The sequence below is a fragment of the Dermacentor albipictus genome, chromosome 4, assembly GCF_038994185.2.
Source record: "Dermacentor albipictus isolate Rhodes 1998 colony chromosome 4, USDA_Dalb.pri_finalv2, whole genome shotgun sequence".
NCBI classification, from domain to species: domain Eukaryota; kingdom Metazoa; phylum Arthropoda; class Arachnida; order Ixodida; family Ixodidae; genus Dermacentor; species Dermacentor albipictus.
This window is the reverse complement of record NC_091824.1, coordinates 71,404,296-71,416,221: the sequence shown is the minus strand read 5'-3', so window position 1 is coordinate 71,416,221 and position 11,926 is coordinate 71,404,296. Positions and strand designations below refer to the sequence as shown.

General features: G+C 45.9%; 1 long non-coding RNA gene across 2 annotated transcripts in view; it reads right to left on the bottom strand.

Annotated features, from left to right (window-relative positions):
- Nucleotides 1–9,651: 9,651 nt before the first annotated feature.
- The window catches only part of LOC135902085 (uncharacterized), a 414,660-nt gene continuing 412,385 nt past the window's right edge, over nt 9,652–11,926 (bottom strand). For both annotated transcript variants that reach the window (XR_010564394.1, XR_010564397.2), the window contains one exon: nt 9,652–9,869. This is a non-coding gene — a long non-coding RNA (uncharacterized lncRNA). The remainder of the gene's footprint in view (nt 9,870–11,926) is intronic.

Sequence of the window (11,926 nt, the reverse complement as noted above, 5' to 3'; positions counted from 1 at the left end):
ACATACTCCCATTGGGTCCCCTATAACTGGGGACAATTCATCCGCAGAATATGGGGACAAAAGTAGACAGCAACAAGATGGCGGGCTCAAATGAATCTTTTCGCATTTGGCAATGGAACTGCAGGGGCTTTCTAAAGAAGAAAGCGCCTCTGCAGCAGTACATTCGCAGCAATTCCGAAAAACCACATGTAATCCTTATTCAAGAAAGCCTATCTGGTGAAGTCAATTTGTCGGGATATCAATCGATTCTTGGTCAAACTGGGAGGAGAGGTGTATGCACCCTTGTAAGTCGTAAGCTCACATATATCACTCACGACCTGGGGATGGCCACCTGTAAGGCAGAGCATGTGATGATAGAAATCATACCAGGCCGATTGAGACGCCAGAGCGTTTTCATTCTTAACGTGTATAGTAGCCCCAATGACCTTCGCCAGCGTTTCAAAGCGCTTCTAAGGAAGGCAGTCAACCTCGCCGGGACTAATCCTTTGGTGATAGCCGGGGACTTCAATGCCCCGCACTACGCGTGGGGCTACATATACAACACGGTCAAGGGAAAGGAGTTATGGCAGAATGCTTCAGACTTGGACCTTACGCTCGTCACTGATAAGTCTTTTCCGACCAGAATTGGAACATCTTCGTGCAGGGACTCGACTCCGGATTTAACGTTCGTCAAGAATTTGTCAAAGGCGCAATGGACTAACACTGCTGTTGATCTTGGCAGCGATCATTATATCCTCGCTACACACTTTCCAACAACACCTAAGAGGCCGAAGGAGTTCTTCTTCACGGATTGGGACAAGTTCCGCAAGATAAGGAATGAGCGCCAACCTCCAACCACCAGACTGAGCCTTGAACAGTGGATGGACCAGATCACGGAAGATATCAAGAGTAACACTCACAAAATATGCACGGACTTTCCCGTGGAAAAGATGGATAGTCGCCTAGCCCATCTACTTGAGGCTAAGCAGTCACTCCTCAATCGATGGAAGGGCCAACGGCTAAATCGCAGACTACGCAAAAAGATTGCTGAACTCAATAGAACCACAGAGGAGTACTGCCACACCCTCTCAAAGCAACAGTGGGACGAGGTGTGCAACGCCGTTGATGGTCAAATGCGGAATGGTCGAAACTGGAATCTTTTAAAGCATCTTCTGGACGGCACCAATACAAGGTCCAACCAGCAGCATGTGATGGCAAAGCTTCTGCATACAGCCACACGAACCAAGACCACGGAGGAAGTCCTGCAGAGCCTGGTGGAGAAGTACCTCCCTGTTGGTTCCCGGCAAGGGACATCGATCGCCTACGCAGACTACCTTGGGCCACCCAACTCCGAGCTGGATGCAGACATCAGCACGGAAGAGGTTAGGAGGGCGCTGCATGAGCTTAATAGCAAGTTTGCTCCTGGTCCCGACGGCATCACAAATAGAACCCTCCGTAACCTGGACGATCACTCGATAGAATACCTGACAGAAGTCATCAACGAGACATGGAAGGAAGGCAAGGTCCCGGAAGCATGGAAGCGGGCACTTACAGTACTGATCCCCAAACCTGGCAAATCATCAAGCCTAGACAACTTACGACCAATATCGCTCACATCCTGCGTTGGCAAGGTCGCAGAACATGTCATACTCAACAGACTCACGAGGTTCATCGAGCACAAGGAACTCTACCCCCACACGACGATTGGCTTCAGGGCAGGTCTGTCCACACAGGACGCCATGAAGCTCATCAAGAGTCAGATAATCGACAATGACACGCGGGACACTCTGGCCATCCTTGGATTAGATTTGGAGAAGGCTTTCGATAACATAGCCCATCAATTTATACTGCAATCGATATCCGAGCTTGGTCTGGGTGTAAGATTCCATGATTACGTCAGGTCATTTTTCCACCAAAGAAGATCGACTCTCCGCGCAGGAGACATGATCGCGGAAGAGGTGGAGCTTGGAACAAAAGGCACTCCACAGGGCTCGGTGATCTCGCCCACTTTGTGTATGGTTGAGTATGGTTGAAGCAAGAGCTTCAACCATACTCAAACAGATCCAGACAGAGGGGCGTAGAGCCTGCTTTGTTGACGCGGCCGCATATCGGAAGGGGTGCTCCTTTTCTGCAGTAGTGGTGGATTCCAAACAGCCACTCACGAACTGCGCATCTGTACGAACCGGAGATCCGGCGATGGCCGAGTAGGTGGCCATTGCCTTGGCGATGCTTGATGACAGCAGCGACGTCATCTACAGTGACTCACGGTCAGCCATTAGGGCATTTCAGTGTGGAGTGATCTCCGAACAGGCTTTTGGGCTGCTTCGTAAGGCAGGTCCGGATAAAATCAAGCATCACTTGCTTACTTGGTTCGCAGCCCACGTTGGGCACATGGCGGGTGTCCCAACGAATCTCAATGAGACGGCCCACGCTGCCGCGCGCGCACTGCTGACCGCGCTGGCGCTGTAACGGCCGAAGAGAGGGTTACGCACGGTAAGGACGCGCCTGCCACTTATAATGAACTTCTTAAACACTTCTATCTCTCGCGGCGACAATACCCTCCTCCTCACCCCAAGCTCACTAGGCCTCAGGCACTGACATTCAGACTGTTGCAGACAGAAACTTATCCCAACCTGTCCACGTTACATGCGATATATCCGGAGATTTACACTGATGACGCGTGCCCTGCTTGCGGAAATAAATCAACACTTTCGCACATGCTCTGGGGATGTATCTCTATAGCAAGCCCTGACCTCAGCTCAGCTAGGTGGGAGGCGGCCCTCCGCAACCCACTCCTGGCTGAGCAACGTTGGGCTGTCCAGCAGGCCCACGATGCGGCTGGCAGGCTAGGCCTGTCGGTCCCGACGTGGGAGCGGCCCGCGACGTGCTAATACGCGTTCTGCAGGACTGTAAAATAAAAGTTACTCAATCAATCAATGAATCAACCTGGCATAGCATACCAGGCGATCCTTCGGGCTAGCCTCTTGTGAACATGATGAAACCTAGTATATCTCTTTGTCTGTCCCAGTTTCTGTGCTAAAACATGTTATTGCATATATATTTCGGAAAAGTGTTCAATACCATAAATGACTATATATATATATATATATATATATATATATATATATATATATATATATGGCCGCGTGTGTGTTGGTTAAACTGCAGCCAAGAACCAAGCTCCAATAGTCCCATAGTTTAAAGGCCTGCTATTTGCCTATAGCGACACGTTATACTTCTCATTTAAGATGCTTGCCATCTGGCCTAATAATATAGAAGAAAAAGCTGCGGGCATTACGTTTCTTCCTGTTTTTGCATATTCTCGTGAATTCACTTGAAGGCCTAATGGCAGAGAGTGAAAAGTATAAAAAATTGAAAAGCACTCTTCGTTCTGAAGTGCATTTGCCAGCAATATGCACAACCTGCGTTTACGGGCCTAAAATGTCATTTTTCAATGATGGCGTTCATTTCTGTTGTGTCCCGCAGGTGGTAAAGTACAAGGCCTACAAGAGCTATTTTCTGGACACAAAACGATTCGGTCATGCGGTGGGTCACTGTTGATACAATTAATAAAGAAACGGATAGGAGCAAGTGCTGTTGCTGTCGACATCAATCGCAACTTTTGAAGATAATTGTAACGTGTTTTGCTAGAAATAAAACATTAGTCGCCGACCTGGCGAGAAAACTCCGACATTTGATATAAATATGCATGATATCTAAGTACATCAAGCACAATGAAAGAAACATCGCCTACTTCAGAGCCAGTGATCGGTGAGCAGCCTTTTTCACTATTCTGGGAATAGCAAAGTATACTTTAGGCTGTCGAATGCATCGCAGGAGGAAGTTAGGTGCACATTAGGTGCATAATTTTACAGTATAATATTCTGATTCGACTCGAACCGTCGCGCAAGTGTGCCGTGAGAACTCTTGCAGGAAGCCTCTGTCCGTAGATGGGAAGCATTTACGTGGCCTTACTCGAAAAGCAAAAAAAGAAAAGGATAGAAAAGGGACGCCGACCCATTTTCCGCGAAGTGGCGAGTACTTCTCACCCACTATGGCTTCTTTTTTGCTTGCTTTCTTTATGTGAATGGACTGCCTGTGTGCGGCAGAGTGCTAACGGGAACGCTGCATTAACACCGGAAAGAGCAGCTGAAAGCCGGCGTGACTGCGAGGCGCCACAGGGACGAAACCCGGCTGGCTGGCCTCACACGTTGGCGTGTTATGTGTAGATGGCGTAGGCTTGGTGGCATTTAGGTCTCTTAAGGCCCGTGGACTTGAAAGGGTCGTTTTTATATTAATTTATATCAAATAAGTTGAGCCGTGCTATTTTCCTGTAGACGAAAAGCACCCACCCTCCGTCCCTGGTGAAGTACCCCAGAATTTTAAGGCGGCCAATGAAAGATTTTAATGCATGTTGCTTGTTTGTCTTTCTACTATAGCAATTGATTTGTCTTTGCCCATAAGTGCCTTTTTGAGTCGATAAAGAAAGGATGTCATCTTAATGTTTTCTTTGATGAAATTTCTGGTCTACAGAGGAAGTCAGGGGTACCCCCCCCCATAAAAAAATCACAATAATATCGACGCCTGTTAACACGCAACAACGAAACTTTTGACAGAAACGTGTGGTATACCTTTATGTGCTGATTGATTGGCCGCTTTGGTTGTGTCTGTGCCACACGACAAGCAGTGCGCGAAATAAAAAAATAACAGAAAAATAATATAAAACAGCTCTCCACCTCCCAAGGAACACATCCAACGAACGACAAGCTCATGCAACTTGGAATCAGCAACACTTTTGAAGAACTAAGGGAATGCCAGCTTAACGCATAAGTACGAAGACTCAGCAATACAACAACGGGAAAGGCGCTCCTGACAAAGCTAGGTCGGGAAGTAGAAAAACCACAAAGTAGCAGGGCAACAATACCAGACCCACTAAGAAAGAAACTACGCATACAACCTATCCCTCGCAACATGGACCCAAACCTCCATGCGAGTAGGAGACAGGCTAGAGCAGAGTTTTACGAAAAGACGATGGGACGTCGGGGCAATACAGTCTATACCGATGCGTCCCTATACTCGCAAGCACACAAAAACAACGCAGTAGTGGTAGTAGTAAATAATCAGGGAGAATTAATCACAGGACTCACGGCCGAGGTGGCTAACATAACCTAGGCAGAGAAAATTGCTGTTGCACTGGCAGCGGAAGAAGGTTATAGAACAGGAATATCCCTCAATATTCTAGAGGCGTGCCGGAGCTATATAAGAGGCAGAATTAGTAACATGGCGCTCAAGATCCTCAGCAGAGTTCCAATCGCTGAGGGACAACCCACACATACCATTATCTGGATACCAAGCCATGCAGGGATCAGGGGCAACGAAGGGGCAGACAGCCTAGCTCGAGGGATGACCAGCCCAGCAGGAACGTCAACCGCCCCAGAGGGGCCACAGATCAACTGCGGGAACATCTATTCAGAGCTATTAAACCTCTATAAGGGGCTAAGATATCAATATCCCCCACCACATAAAGCATTAACAAAGGAGGAGGCGCAGGATGGCGGAGATTGCAAACGGGCTCCTTCCCAAACTTACACATACTAAGTAGGATGTTCCCCACGCAGTATAGCGGAACCTGCCCGTGGTGTGGAGCTAAACCAACATTATACCACATTACATGGGAGAGTACAAGAAACCAGGCAGTCCACAAACACAAAACACCAAGTGCGGAGCAATGGGAGAGCTGGCTCACCAGCCGCGAGCTAGAGGCTCAAAGAGCTCTAATAGCGCATGCGTGCGAGGCGGCCCGGCTCAGTGGAGCCCTGGACTAGGGGCCCATCCATGGCTGAGAGGACCCAAGCTTCAAGAATGAAGACTTCGGCCTCGACCCGCTAAAACCTTAATAGAATCTATAAAGTTTTCCATTCCATTCCATTCTCTGAGTAACAGCCTATAAGAGCTGCTGTAGTAGACGGCTTCGGTTTAATAACAATAATAAGGTGCTTCTCACCCTTCCACCTAAAGCAGCAAACACGAGCGTTATTTATTTCCCTCCCGTCGCAATGCAGCCGCTGTAGCGAGGAAACAAGCCGTCATTCCTAGGCTGAGCAGCAGCAGCAGAATGGCACAGCCACATAGCCAGGGTGGTTGGTAAGGCAACGCCGAAACTTTTAAAGAACTGAACGAGAGAAGTAAACCAAAAGTTACCATGTGCAAGATTATGACACATAAAAAAAGAGACAGAAACAGAACAGTTTCAATTTCATTTCCATTAATTTATCGTTTCTTTATTTCATTTAATAAGCACAAGTAATTTCCCCTATGTTTTCCTAGGTGTCCGTGTTGGTTGGCTTCTCATGATGCGACTAATAAAAATCGAGCCCCTCGGTAAAACCCCTTTCTTCTCGTTTATAGCAAAGAGCAGAAAGACAAGATCTCCATAGTAAATAACTGCAAGAGAAGATGGTGCCACGTGTAGCTGTCAATGTCTTTTTTCCTACTTTGCGCACAGTTATACAGAAAAAAACAAAGTGCAACAATAATCAGCCCAATCAACCTGACTACATTTTGCTGGCTCTTTGATCATTCTACATAAACATCGTTTAAATATTTATATTATCACAACACATAATATATGTTACTGTTTATGAAATGGGCTTACATGCGTAGTGTGACAGCTTATTTCGAAGGTCAATAGTAAAAATTAGGACAATGGCAAAGCTTTCTCGGGAAATAAAAGAACTAGGAATGGATAAAGTAATTCGATTATAGAAACTGTGATAAAGAACGCATTATTAGCTCTAACATCTCTATTTTGTTAAAGTTAACTGAGGGCCCTTTGGTTAATCCCCTTTCTTTTCGTTTATTACAAAAACGAGAGTCTCGAATCCGGCAACATTGATGCCTTCAGGTAGCATGTGCGGGTTTATTGACTAGTTGCCTTCACCCAAAAAGGATCACGTTCTCGTGACGCCTGCAGCAAAAAGGACGTTACACGTCCGCCGCCAAGGTCTGTGAGTGGTGGCGCTGGCTAGGACTCCCAGGGTTCTGCTAGGAAAAATAAACACCCAAGAAAGTGGATTGGGAGCGGCGCCGTGGTAGCTCAATTGCTAGAGCATTGGATGCGAAATGCGAAGGTTGTCGGATCATCTCCCACCTGCGGCAAGTTGTTGTTTCCCCACTTTCATGTCCAATAATTTATCGTGTCTTTATTTCATTTATTAGGCACAAGTAATTTCCCCTATGTTGTCCTTGGTGTCCGTGTTGGTTGGCTTCTCATGAAATGACTAATACAAATCGGGCCCCTCGGTTTAACCCCTTTCTTCTCGTTTATAGCAAACAGCAGAAAGACAAGCTCTCCATAGTAATTAACTGCAAGAGAAGATGGTGCCACGTGTAGCTGTCAATGTCTTAAGCCAAGTGCTTCACGTGGTCTCTGAAGCCGAAATATAGCGTAGCCAAACGATGGTGCCGTAAACACATACGTGTACGTACGATAGGCAGGAACGATGAAGAAGAAAATGCAGCACAAAGGTAAAAAAAACAGGGCCCCCAGGCAGCGCTCAGAAAGCGACGTTGCCTCCATTAATCATTTCCTTAGCAGCTAGCCCGTGGGACGGCGCGGAAAGCTTCGTGGCAGACAATACGAGCCGTGTACGGCTAAGAGCTACGGGGACAGAGACGAGCGTGCTTCACCGAAGCGGGGAAAAATAAAGAGCAAAAGTGAGAGAAGAATCACTGTAAGGCATCGTTATCTAGAAGGCTGTAGATGCGACCCCAGCGAAGGTCCTTCATTTGTTGTTCCAAGCCCGCTAATCTGTTCACCACGGCTGTTCCGGAAGGGATCCCCGACCTGAGAGTCGCCTCGGCAAAAACGCCGCCATCAAAGAAAGGCACAGCACCCGCCGGCCGATATTGAGCTGAAACAGTGCAGACGCTAGCCGCCATGGGAGCAATGAACGTCCTAAGTAACTTGTGTTTGTAGGGTCACTCTTTTTTTATATTGTTGATCTTTGAGTAATGTCGAAGCGGTCCATTAGTGTTTAAGCAGGCTAGACAGTGGTTTTCCCGCGAAATCTTGTTTAAACTAGCTATTCGAAACGGCAACCTTCGGTCTATTGCTGAAAGTTGCGTTGGACACAAAGTTTGTCAACTTGCCTGAAACTGGCCTGGTTACAAGAAAAGCGTGCCCTCCTAATGATGTGCCAAGATAGACCAGATCTTTTCTTCACTCTACACGCTTCTCACAAAAGATAGAAGCACGACAAAGAGTCCACGCATCTAGACAGCACCTCAATCATCTAAAGAGTGCACTGGCGCCTAAAGCTCCTATGATATGGTGACGCCAATTTGTTTGTGTACCAGGTTTGAGGCGAAACAGTTTAAGTGAAGATAGCATTAAGATCTGAAATGCCGGTAGGAGAGAGGAAGACATAATAATTGCGTCTCACCGTTTTGTGACTGGGGCACGCCACCTGCGCAATCAATGCTGCGTTCTTATTGGTAGTAAATTGTTGCGCATGTACGTGCGGATGTTTAGTCTAGATGAGAGCACAGGAAACAGTCCAAACGTACTGCACTCAATATTGTGCCAGCACCTATACTGCACCAAAAAGCACATGCGCCAGAAGAACTACGCTTGGCTGACGTACCTGATTCGCTGACGCCTGCCAATTGACCTTAAAAATAGCACTGAAATTAAACAATTTGAAGGAAACCAGTAGTAAAAAGGTACTTCATCACTAGAGTAGCCATGTACATGAAGCAGCAGGTTGACATCCATAGCCTCAAACAATACTCGAACAATGACTTGATGCAGGGCGCACACCGCTGTCTTTTGACTTGCTTGAATAGTTGAAGTGCCTGGGCACCCTCAAACACTTCAAAGTGTACGTTTAATACAAGACACCTTTTAGCACCCCGAAATAAATGAAAGGATGTAATAAGGCCATTCTGCTAGCAACTACCCCCCTTTTCAAAATTTCGAAGTTCTTCTAGTGGATTGACGCTTTCATAGCAGCTGGGTAGCGTTATCAGCACGGCAAGACCGCAAGCATCATCAGCACAGGTCCGTGGCTCAACGCCCAGACGGGTGTTTCCCAAACGGGATAAAGAGCACTTCAAAAATCTACTCGTGCAGTGGATGCAATGCGCACGTCGATCCCAGGTACAGCCAGACCTGGTCGTTGCGCTGTGTTTTCCAACCAACCCCCGTCGCGTATATCCACACATAGTCACAATCCCTGCACGTGTGAGAGCAGGAGGTGCGCTTATTCAAGTCAGTCATGACGAGACCTGAAAATATTCCCATTATCACTAATCCTACTGGAAAGATCTGCGTGATAAACCAGTCTTTCTTTCTTCTTCTTCGTTTTTTTTTTGAAGTTAGACGCTCATTTGTAGCGCGAAAAAAAAAAAAGAACAGCGTACATCTTCAGCAGTTCACTAGCAGTAAATTTTACTTCCCCTACTAGGGCATCGGTTATGCAAAGCCTCTTAGCACACTGCTATTTAATTAGTGTGGCGGAGTTTTCACACCTCAGCCCACGGGCGTTTATTTCAGGAGCAGAGGAGCAGTCACGCATCGAGAAGGCAGAAACTGGACGAAGTAACTGGAGAAGGCAGAGTGTGACGATGCCTTTGTCGAAGACCACCTTTAATTTATTGATTTATTTATTTTCATATTCTCAGGGCCCGAGGGCATTACAGAGAGGAGTAGCCTAACAATAAATTGTTAATTTCAACTTCGGCTGCAGGGTCTTCGGCTGCATCGACGGGGGCGGGAAGGCGGACCGAGTCAGTGCTTGTTTGCGGTGAAAGAGAGGCACGGCAAGCGTTAGTGCGGCAGAACGAAATTTTAACTTCGAGATTACGGTTGATCCACCAGGCACCTTGATCTGGAGGGGGAGAAAGGTCATTTTTAAGTGTTAGGCTAGTTGTGTAGTTGCAATATTGTGAAGGAGCACGCGTGGCGTGACTTAAGTGTCGGTAGGTCAAAATTAGCTCTCAGTGAAGAAACGGTGGTTTAGCCGGAGCGATTAGACAGCACGTATCGGACAGTGTGCTTCTGAACGAATTCAAGAGCGCTCATTATTGCGGAACTAGATGGATACAATGTAGTGCGTTCACCAATGAAAAAAACTTTCGCGTGTGCAGATGAGAAACGTGGAAATTCTAATATTCTCACATCTCACGCAGTAGATTTACATGAACGGATCTTCCATATTGAGAAGAACGGCACCACAGAAAGAACTGAGTTAGGCTTGTTAGCAACGCGAACATAGGGTCACAATATGAGGCCAGTGCCTATTTGTGCAAATGGCGCTAACTACGAGCAGAAACAAACACCTGATGTTGCACACTCGTATAATGAACAGCAGAGTTGTGCCTATGAATGACATGAATTATTTTCTTATAATCAGTTACATTCTTCATTTGTTTTGTAATTTGTCGATTACGATTGCGCTCACTTTTTTTCAACAATGTTTTTGCAGTAACCACTTGCATGTAACCAACTACTTTATTGACTAGAAAAGCTGTAACAGGTGATTTAATTGGAAGCCGCTGACGCTTATGCGCGTTGGAAAATCTCGCGTTTATTAATTGCTCCTTTATCCGAAAGGCTGCTCGCGTGGCCTGCATTGATGGCCTGCATTAAGCATGTTGCAATGATTTCGTGTTTCTCTACGGTGGGAGCGCCACCACATCAAGACGATTATGTTCTGTGACATAATGACTTGGCCTTTTGCATTTTCATTAAATAGTACTAAAATTCGGTTAATTTAATTTCATTGTCCGGTCTTCTTGTGTACAGCATTGCCCTTCCATCCAGTGCATACATCAAGCGAGATTTCAGTGTCGCTGTTAATGTATTCACAAAAAAGAAAAGAAAAAAAAGAACGAAGTTAGTTGACCGACGAAAATTTTGCACAGCAATCATTAGTGGTGATAAAGAGCGTGTGAACTGCTGCATAGGGTGCATAAAAGGAGATAGGACAGCTAGTTCTCTATATATACTATACGCGGTATTTATTTTCTTTTACACAATCATCATCATCATCATCATCATCATCATAAGCCTGTTTTATGAACACTGCAGGACGAAGGCATCTCCCTGCTATCTACAATTACTCTTGTCCTGTGCCAACCGATTTCAACTGGTGCCCGGGAATTGCCTAATTTCATCGCTCCACCTAGTCTTCTGCCATCCTGGACTAAATTTCCCTTATCTTCGTATCCATTATGTAAGCATAATGGTCCTACGGTTATCTAACCGGCGCTTCCACTCAGGACCAGACAATGTCTGCCGTATGCAATCCAACCAATTTTTGTTCTTCTATTAATTTCCTTCTCATGATCAGGGTTCCTTGATATTAATTGACCCAGGTAAACGTACCCCTTCACAGACTCTTGAGGCCGACTTGCGATTTTGAACTCTTGTTCCCTTGCCCGGCTATTCATCATTATCTTTATCTTCTGCATATTATTCTTCAACCCCACTCTTATGCTCTCTATGTTAAGGACCTAAATTATTTGTTGTGGCTCGTCTGCATTGTTGCTGAATATAACAATGTAATCGGCAAGCCGAAGGTAGCTGAGATATTCGCCGTAGATCCTTACTCCTAATCCTTCCCAGTTTAATAGCTTGAATACATCTAAGCACGCAATGAATAGCATTGGGGAGATTTTGTCTCCTTGTCTGACGCCTTTATTTATAAGCATCTTCCTAATTTTCTTGTGTCGAAATAAGGTGGCTGTGTAATCTCTGTGGATACCATCCAAGATATTTACTTAAGCGGCCTGCACTTCTTGATTACGTAATGTCTCTATAACTGCTAGTATCTCTACTGAATCAAACGCCTTTTCGTAATCAATGAAAGCCATATAGAGAGGCTCATTGTATTCTGCAGATTTCTAGATTACATGATTAATTTCATTTATTTATTTATTATAC